Source organism: Malaclemys terrapin, chromosome 5 (genome assembly GCF_027887155.1).
Source record: "Malaclemys terrapin pileata isolate rMalTer1 chromosome 5, rMalTer1.hap1, whole genome shotgun sequence".
Lineage (NCBI taxonomy): Eukaryota > Metazoa > Chordata > Testudines > Emydidae > Malaclemys > Malaclemys terrapin.
In genome coordinates this window covers 95430827-95441315 of record NC_071509.1, presented here as the reverse complement: position 1 = coordinate 95441315, position 10489 = coordinate 95430827, and positions in this window count along the sequence as shown.

The window sequence follows — 10489 nt, the reverse complement described above, 5'->3', positions numbered from 1 at the left end:
TTCGTGGACTACAGCCCACTTCTTCGGATGCATATAGAATGGAACATATAATGAGGAGATATATATACACACATACAGAGAGCATAAACAGGTGGGAGTTGTCTTACTAACTCTGAGAGGCCAATTAATTAAGAGAAAAAAAAAAAAAACTTTTGAAGTGATAATCAAGCTTGATTATCACTTCAAAAGTTTTTTTTTTTTCTCTTAATTAATTGGCCTCTCAGAGTTAGTAAGACAACTCCCACCTGTTTATGCTCTCTGTATGTGTGTATATATATCTCCTCATTATATGTTCCATTCTATATGCATCCGAAGAAGTGGGCTGTAGTCCACGAAAGCTTATGCTCTAATAAATTTGTTAGTCTCTAAGGTGCCACAAGTACTCCTGTTCTTCTTTTTGCGGATACAGACTAACACGGCTGTTACTCTGAAACTTGTCATATTTAGGAATAGTCATTGGACCAGGGAGTGAGAGAATGACTCTGAACTTCAGTGGTTAGGGCAGACAGCTAAGAGGTGGCAAAGTCTGGGTCCTAACACTCTTTTATTATTTATCCACAATCGAACAGTTTCAACAAGAGAGACTGAAGAACGCCCTTTCTCAAGTGTCAGAATATCCCATAGTTCAGTGGTCTGAACACCCTTCTACAGAGGTGGGAGACCCTGGTTCAAATTCTTTCCCCTTTCTCCCTCCACCTCCTTCCCCAAGGGAAAGGGAGAATTGAACCTGTGTCTGCCACATCCTGAGTGCTTGGCTCACTGGGCTAAGAGTTATGATGGCTTCCTTGTCTAGTCAGATTTTGAATGGGACTCAGTCTGCTAGGCAAGCTAAGAAGCTGTCTATAGATCAGGTCCTGCACTTCACTCAGGCAGATGAACACCTTTCTTCCCCTAGTTTGTGCATTGCTCTGGGGTTTAGCCAGCAGATAGGCTGGGTGCCTAGAGGGAAGAAGCGGTGTGCATGGCCCAGTCTAAAACCTAGGGAACGTTTACAGCAGAAAGCTAGGCACCTTGGAGGTTCTGCAGTAGCCAAGCAGGAGTTTTGTGAATCACAGTTATACCACACATAGGGAGTTTAGGTGCCCAAATTGCCTCACACCTTAAAGAGTAACATCCTGTCTCTTCACACAAGTTTCAAGAATAAAGCAATAAAGGATTGTAACTGACAGACTTAGAGCTATGTAGCAGAGACATATTCTGGATCATTACTTTGGATACATTTCACCAGAGGCTCTGAAGGAAGATTTTGACCTAAGTGCCATTTTTATCCAATAAACAGAAACCAGACTCCCTACTCTCCTTATTGATATTACTCTAAAAATAGAGATATAATGAATAATTAAATAGCTGTAATGAAAAAATAACTACTTTGGATGCAACACTTACTGAATCTTGAAATTATTTATGTATATTGATGAGGTGTGGTTTTATCCCTCCCTCAGGTTGACAATTGGAGTTTTACATGAGTAACGATCTTGGGATCTGGTCCTGTAATTTTTGTTATGAGTGGACCAAATCCTGAGGTTCTATCTCCGTTTTTGTTTAGTTTTTCCCCTCAATCCTAAATCAGGCTTATTTAAACTTTAATTTGACTTTAAATAGGAGTTGGGCACTCAATTTCACTTTGTGCCTTTGAAAATCACCACCATACATCAGTGGACTTCATCTGATCTATGAGTGAGTAAAAACAGACTAGAAATGCAGCAAAAAAATCAGGCTTTGGCTTGGTGACAGGGAGATTAATTTATTATTTTGTTCTCCAGGTGATATTTTTGTTTACTATTTTCCATTGTATCTTGGAGATTTTGTTAAGATTTTTGATAATTATGGGAATTTTAATAAATTGTGCATATTTTTTTAAAAAAACAGAAGTAAATATTTTATAAGTATTCAAAACAGCATCTCTTTAAACACTTATAAAGTGTTTAAATTATTCCATAATTTTTCAGAGACAGACTTTGGGTATATTGAATTGAGATAATACTTAATAGTACTGTTATGATCAGATAAAAGTGCTACAGTGATCTATATGATTCATTGGAGAGTGCCACCAATATTTCTCTCTCTGTGATGGGGATGATTATTCCACACAGGTGATGAAAGGCTTAATGCCTACGCTGCAATTAGACACACACACACACACACACACACACACACGTATCAGCTGACTTGGGCTCCCAGAGCTTGGGCTAAAGGACTGTTTAATTGTGAGTTACATGTTCAGGCTTGGGCTGGAGCCCAGGATCTAGGACTCTGCAATGATGATGGAGTAGCCAGATTTGCACACAGTATTCAAGATGTGGGCATACCACGGATTTATAGAGGTATTATGATATTTTCTGTCTTATTGTCTATCCCTTTCCTAATGGTTCCTAACATTCTGATAGCTTTTTTGACTGCTGCTACACATTGAGCAGATTTATTTATTTATTTAATCACTGTGGCCTGATCCAACAAGGAATTTAAGCCTATGCCATAATTCATCACTCATTGCTACCAGTATATCACCCATATAGTCCATTTCTCTTTATTTTGGCTTGCAAGAGAAAGTGTTATGGCTGTCTCCACTTCTATTACTTGTAAGGCTTGGTTAGTGAAGGCTGACAACTGAATAATAATCACTGGTTTCCAGCTTCATGCCTTATATGTATAAGGATGGCATGCTATCTTTTGGGGTAAATCATGACCTTTTCTTTTAAATGTCCTTTGTGGTAACTATGGGTCAAATTCTAGTCCCAGTGAAGTCAGTGGCAACAGTTTGATTTCAATGGGATGAAGATTTGGCCCCATGCTCTCTCCAGACCCAGGATAATTTAGACACGAGCCTTCTCTCTCTCAAGAGAGACCAGTGATAAGAAAATAGCGTATGCTTATGCAGGAGAGATCTATGGCAAATAAAAATCAGAAGTTGTGTTTAGAGCTCATCTGAACTTCTTTCACGCATGAAAATATGACAGTTTGGCCAAAATATTAGATTTGGATATCTGACATGATGCCTCCTGTTATCATTCTCCTCAATGAGACAGTCACTCTGGTCAGACTGCATCTCCTGTGAATGATGCATCACAACCTCAGACCCTTCCCTCCCTGCCCCTCTTCCCCCCCCACATGAGGGAAGGAAGGTGCTACTGCCACAGTTTCAGGGTAACTACACCACAGTCACCTTCTGTGGTCCCTTGAGGCTGCCCACTAAAAGGTTTCTGGCTGTCACCTCTTGGGCAGAAACATGTGTCTCACTCTCTCCTGTCTGGAGTTTTTAAGGCTGCACAGTTCCCTGCCTACCTTGTGATATTCCCAGCAGCCAGACTGCCTAGAAAGCCAGTATTCCTGCTTTGCTTTCTCTCTAGCAGCTATGACCATTGTATTGCCAGCAGTTATAATTTACCATACAGCTGCTTCTAAGCAAACATACTTATTCTAACGGTAAAAGCATTACAGAGGAAATATATTTAAACAATAATAGACCCTACACACATGTTAAAGGTGATCAGAGGTCACCCCCAGTTCCAATCTAGGGCTCTAATAGATGTGAGTCCTTCAAAATCCACATTTGCCTCCCCCTACATGGTTAAGTTCATATCCCTCTTGGATGCACAATCAGAACAAAGACTGGACAGATAAACTGTTTCTTTATACAAGTCGGATCTTTGATCTTGATCATATGTAACACATAATCAGCAGACAGTGACATTTTCCTCAGGTCATACCAACAAAAGGCTGCATTTTTGTATAACAGAGGTGAGTAATTTGTTTTAATTTCTCCCTAGGTATTCCCCCAAAAATCCACTTAACACTTTTTATCCCAGAAGTCCATACTTGTCTGATGTGTTTTCAGTATAATCTCTTGAACTCTCAGGTCTTACATTAGTCACATCTCCTACCTAAAGGGGTTACATCCAATCCTGGATGACAATAATACATAAAATTAATACAATGTCTCTTCGGGATATATCAGGAAATTGGCATCTGTCATAGTTATGTCATGGGAGTTCCATAGCCACAATGAATTCACATCCTTTGAGTCTCTGGACAGCACCATGTTCACCCACTTCCCAAGAATTGGCCGCATTGTTTACTCAGTTGAAATGCTGCTACTGATTTTATGATAGTAGCTGCATGAATTTTACTCCTTCAGTGAAATTCTGAGGTTGTACAGATCCAAAGCTAGAAATTCTCATCTAACTTACTAATGATCAGATGGGCACAGGCCACAGATCATAGTGATGGCCTAATTCCTCCTAATGCATTCCTGAGCATGCCATCATTTTTGGAGTGGTGTGAATGTATTGTATTATTTATATGGTGCTGGTGTATGTACTGACAGGAGGATCCCTCATCAATTCTGTCCTTGTTGCAGTGAAGCACAGCCTCTACCTAGAACTTCACCTGACTTCCTTATAGACTTAGAGAAACAGTACACAGCAAAAGTGAACTATAGTTCTATTATTCATATCACCTTATTCTCATGATCGTCTTCAGCTACGCTTCAAGTATCACATGCACAGATCTGTACAGAAAGGCTTTCTGTAGTCCAGACATGCCATCTGAGTGCTTTAGAAGTCTCTCAATCTTCCTCTACCAGATTCTTCTCTCATGTTTTGTCATCTTTCTTTTAGAAGAGGAAACAAACTTTTAGTGCTTATTATTTCCCGTTGAAAATGGCTTTTTTGGAAGAAGGAAAAAGGCAAGGAGCAAATGTTCATGAAATACGAATTGCAGCTGAATCTTTTAGAGCTAAAACAAATGTGTACATGCAATCTGTACCTTTAAAAACAGTCAGTCCAGACAAAAAGTGGATGATTTAACTAAAATGTAGTTTGGAGTTCACTAATTATGTATGCATATGACTAGATATTAAAGGAGAAATATAATGAGACTGTCATTAACTAGTTACATGAGTGAGTCATTTTATCAAGAAACATTATCTGCTTCTTCATTTAGAAATAATGCACAAAACAAATAGGCCCAGGTTCTCTTTCTTTATGTGGTTGGCCCTGCTGTCCTAGTGTGTGGAGACCCTACTTATGGTCCTCTATATTTTTGAAGTGTGCTTCCAGATCCCCTCCTCTTCCATATCCCCTTACAGCATTATGCCATGCTTTCCTAGCACTTTCAAGACCTCGTTTTGTGCTACCCCACATTTTGTATGGTCACTACAGTGGTAGTGGCATGATTCATAACTGTGTTACTTCAGTTTTACTGTAGTGTAACAATTGACTTCAAAACTGGAGTGACAGTTGTGAATCATGCCTCTTAGCTACTGATTTTTTAAAAGTATTTATGTATTTGCAAGGCAGTGGCAAATAAGGCCTAATATTTGTAGTACAATGTGGTTATCCGTCCACCTACTCACCCACTTGTACATCGACTAACTTGCCATCCAATTAACCCCATTACTTACTCACAAAATCCCAGAATGTTGAAAGTCATGGAGCCTTCTTAAATATAACAACACTGGTATTCAAGACTCTTTGGCAAAAGATAGCTCTGAAATTAGCAATCTTAAGGTCACAGCTGCTTAATCACTTGTTTTTTTAGATGTTCTCTACTCTCATTTTTTCATCCTTAATAGTATTATTATATTTCTTTTTCTTCAGAGACAAGACCAAGTTCCAAGACTGCTTTCACACTTTGCAGGGCAAGGCATGTATCAATCTGCTGAAAGAAACAGTTCCCCCCACGTGTTGTACTGTCTGACAGAACATTCTGAAATTGTTTGATCAAAGTAACTGCACTTAAAAAGCAGTATGCAATGCAACCTCTTCTTTAATAAAGCAGCTGCTTTTAAAGTGGCTTCTGTGTGGACTAAGTAAAAATGCCTAATCACTTTAAGAAATATGGCTTTCACTAAAATTACTTTGCCTGAAAAAAGCCTCCCTCTACTAATTCAGAATCTCAAACAGAAAGCAAATGGCACTTCTGGAGAACTATACATATAATTTAATAATTACAACACTTTTATATCTTTTGACTTTTCAGAGCATTCTGTTTTAGACTTGGGTTTGGGATGCCGTACCAAGGCTGCGTGAGAACTTCCAGGGTACACCATTATTTACAAAAAATGTATAACCATGCCTCTTTAATGGATTTGGCTGCATGCATTACAAAAGGAACATTCACTCACTAAATCTATACAAAATGGCATTTTGCCATTATCCAAGGACTTATTTTTGAAAATCTGTGCCATCATGCCTAAAACCTGACCTGGAGTCTAAGAAGGCACTTTAGTCTCCATATCCATTCACTCCTTGCCCTCTCTGCTGAAATTGCTAACAAGGGAGCCAATTAGTGCCATTTGTAGTATGAACACCACTCTGCAAGCAAGTAGACTGAGACTGCTAAACCCATTTCATAATAGGTCACCAAAAAGTGGTCAGATGATTATTTCCATCACTCCTCACTGGAGCCAGATTTGAACTAATGACCTAGAGAAGACATATGTTGCATTACTGATCCCTCAAGTCATTCTATATGTCTCAAAAGCATTGTAAAATAGTTGAGTAAAAGGTTTGTTATGGAGAATGAGTGTCACCTACCCTAATTCAAATGTCAGTGTTAGGCTGGCTCAAATCTTCTCTGAACCTAGACTGCTCTGTTTATCTAGTCCCCTATAATAGCTTGCCTGTTCTTCCTGGATAGTTCACCAACAATTCAAGCCTAATAAAGCTAAAAAAGCTCATTATTTTAAAACTCTTTCCACTGCTTCCATTCCTTATTGCTGTTGACAGTACCATCATCCTCCCTGTCACCCTGGCTGACAACCTGGAGATCATCTTTGACAGTAATCCTGGTGGTGGCTGAAATCCTCCTGCATGGTGAAAGGACTTAAACTGTAGCTCCACATAGCCAGTGACCCAGGAATTGTTATCCATCCCCTTACCCACAGTCAAAATACATCTGTTCAGAGTAACAGGAACGCTGTAAAGCTGTGCTCAGCAATACACAGGGATGTGGCCTTCCTGCGGCTCACTCTATTCCCTAGTCCTGCCCACTTCTGGAGAGATGAATTGCATCAGTTTAGTGAATTTGGAGCCTCTACAATCATTCACTGGATTGTAAGACTTTATCGAAAGTCAATAGGACTACGTAGAAATTTGCAATGATTTAGTGGTCTTCATGTAGGAACGTATACACAGACATGAATATTTTCAGTATGCAGAGTTTCTTTGTAGCTGTTCTTTTAAGAAGACAGATTAACTAGGGGATTCACCCTCAAAACCAGGAGATGTCCCAAGATTATACAGCTCTTGGGACACCAATAGGGGCCAAGAATATCCACACAGCTTCTTGAGACACTTCTCTTCCAGCTCCCATAGTTTCCTGATTCCTTCAGGAATCATGTTGCCTTGCAAATTCTGCCTATGGTTGCCTCAAATGCTCCAACAAGGCGAGGGAAATCATTGTATGAAAAGGCTACTAGCAGTGACCTGTGTTGCCTAGTTCATGGGGTTTTAGGAGATGTTGCCTTGAAAATTCCCCCTTTTCCAAGCCTCTTCCTTGTGTCTGTCCATACCTCCATCGTGTACCTGTGGAAGGGTTTCTATAGAATGGGAGAATAGCTGACAATCTCTTGAAGCCAATACTATCATCCTGATTTATTTCACATCCCCACACCAGGTGAAACCAAACTGATTTCTATGTACACACATTGGGGAATGGGGGGAGAGGGGTGGTTAACTATTGCTCCTGATCTTCATAAACAGTGCACTATAATTAGACCCACAGGAGCATTAGGGGAAGGTCTAAACAAAATCACTAACCCATAGATTGCTAACATTTCCCCTTCTTTCCCTTTCTCTTTTCCCTCTAGTTCATAAAACAGGGGAGGAGCGGGAGGGAAGAAACATATTTGGGTATGATCCTGCCCTAAACCTGTAAACCTACAAGGAGTAATGGAGAAAGCACATCCAGCATCTTTCTTTCCTGCTGTCCTTTATGTTTATTTTCACAGGGATGAGATTCTGAAGGAAATGGAATTGCCTTCTGAGAAGGTTACTCAGTGCCCCTTGCATAGCTGAAAGAGTTATATAAAGGTCAAATGAGATCTTCTTTTACTGTTCCCTTGCCCATCCAAGATATTCTTTCCAAACAGAATGAAAATTAAGTTACATTGTATAAAGATTCATGAATGAACTTTATAAAAGCTCTTTAGTGCGTTTGATTATGGTGAAAGGTACCGGACTGACAGTTCTTGTAGAGACTCAAGCCAGCTATTTATCCATGCAACATGTGCAGCATGCACACCATGCATTTACTACAGGGTCCTGTCAATATGCCCGAACCCTGACTTCAGGGTGATTAGGGATGAGATGGTAATACAAGCTTAATTTGACAAGTGATGTAAACAGTGAAAGGAACCACATTTTTACCAGTGACCCCAGTGCCAAGCCACGTATTTTTGCATGCATGTGTTTAGTCAGTATTCATTGGAAACCCGTAACGGTCTCTGCCATGAGGAATTTGCAGTCTAATTTAGACTATAAGCAACTTGAGTGTAACAAACAAATGCAAGGGATGTGGAGAAATGATGAGAAACAATGACAGCAAACATTTGGTTATCTAGACAGTGCACAGCAATATGATTGAGTCAACTAAATGGAAACTTATTTCCCTCTCAAATTTGCACCTTTTAGAAGTCTATAGACATACTTCCTGTACAATTTCTGTAGCAATCTGAAAAATTTAAGTCTCTATGCCTTGAATCTTTGATTTTTAAATATTACTCAGCCTTTTGTTTTGATTAACAAACTGATAATTTTGTGCCATTTGAAGTATGATTTGATTGAATATATAATTTTACATGTTTTGAGCCTGGTGTGTTTCCCATTTTTAAAGATTATCAGTTTTTCAGTTTTGAAAGTACATTATTTGCATACTCCAAACAAGAATGAAACTAGAATATAATATTATGGTATCATTATATTGTAGGAAGTGTTATATAGTAGAAACAAGAACAACAACAACAAAAAATAATCTAAAGAATTTACCTTGAGGGTTGTGTTGAATGTTAATATAGTTTAAAAAATATTTCCCACAGCAAACAAATTGCTCACTTTTAAAGAAAAGTTTTAATTATTTAATATAACAAAATAAAGTTAGCTCTTGACACAAGGGGGGGAAATCACAAAGGAGGGATGATATTTAATGAACAGAAGTTGAATAATTATTAAACACCAGAAAAGGACCTATGTAGCTAGATCAAAGACAGGTGACCTTTTTAGAGTTTAGTTAACCTTTTGGTCATTTGAGAATCATCAAATATGAAGATAAAGGTCAGACTAGAGCTCAGACTTCGTGTATTTTCTTTTCCTATCTAGGAATAAATGCTTCTTTGACCTGATCCCATTCCCATCAGGATTGGCCGGAGTTCTGCTATTCAGTTTGTAGGGAGCAGGAGCAGGAGCAGGTCCATGTTTTTGAACATCTATTATTTCATCCATGTCATAAAGATAGTAATGTTAAAAGTACAATTCTCTTATTCTGAATAACTGGCCTATAATCTCTGTAAATCTACAGGAAGATACTATTAAAGTTTGTGAACTAGATTGGCTTGTAGAAATAGGCAGAGCTGTATTAATGTCAATGGAGTTATGCTAACTCACAACAACTGAGCATCTGGCCTCCTAATCTTCATTTTAAGAAGAAAAGAAACAACTTGGCACCCAGGAACTCAAGGTCACAAGATGTAAGGCTGTAGGCTGCTTGATTCAGAGAAGGAATCTGAATCCATATTTTTGTCCTCCCTGGTAAATGCCTTAATCTCTAGGCTACAGTTCTTACTCTCTTGGTCCACTGAATATGTAGATATTTAAACAAAGTGGAACAGCTTCAACAGGAGAGATTGAAAGCAACCCACCACAGAATAACCTATATGCTGGAAGCTAGGGCACTAGTTTGTCAGGGCGGAGATCAGAATTCAAGCCCTATTCCAGCATGGGGATTCAAACCTGCACCTCAGGCATGGGCCTAGCTACCAGGCTGAGTGTTATAAAAGGAACTCTTTCCTTGCTCAAAACAGATGTTTCCAACTTGCTAACAAATTCCAAACATTTTTCCTGACTTTTCAGTTCGTGTGATGACCTGAAAAAAAAAATTAATGATTCCCCAGCTTTTCTCCTGCAATCCTTTGTGATGACTATATTGTATCTGTTTTATGTACAAGTATGATGGTTTACTAGATTTGTGGTCCATTAAAATGTTCAGTTTCAGTTAGAAAAATCTGCCATTAAGAGCTAATCCTTGAGTTCAACTAGCACAGCAGCAAGATGGGAAGACGTGTATGAAATAGGGATGGAATTCTCTTCCCAAATTACAGAGTGGCTTTGTAGCTGTTCTGCAGAGTCTACCCTAGTTCATAGTCCTCTTTGGTTCCTTACCATCCCTCACATATTGGTCCTCCCATTTTTTCCCTTATGTCACTCTCCAACCCCCTCTCCCTGCCACACTGAGAAGTCAGAGTGGATTTCCACGCGTTACAGGAGAGGGATAC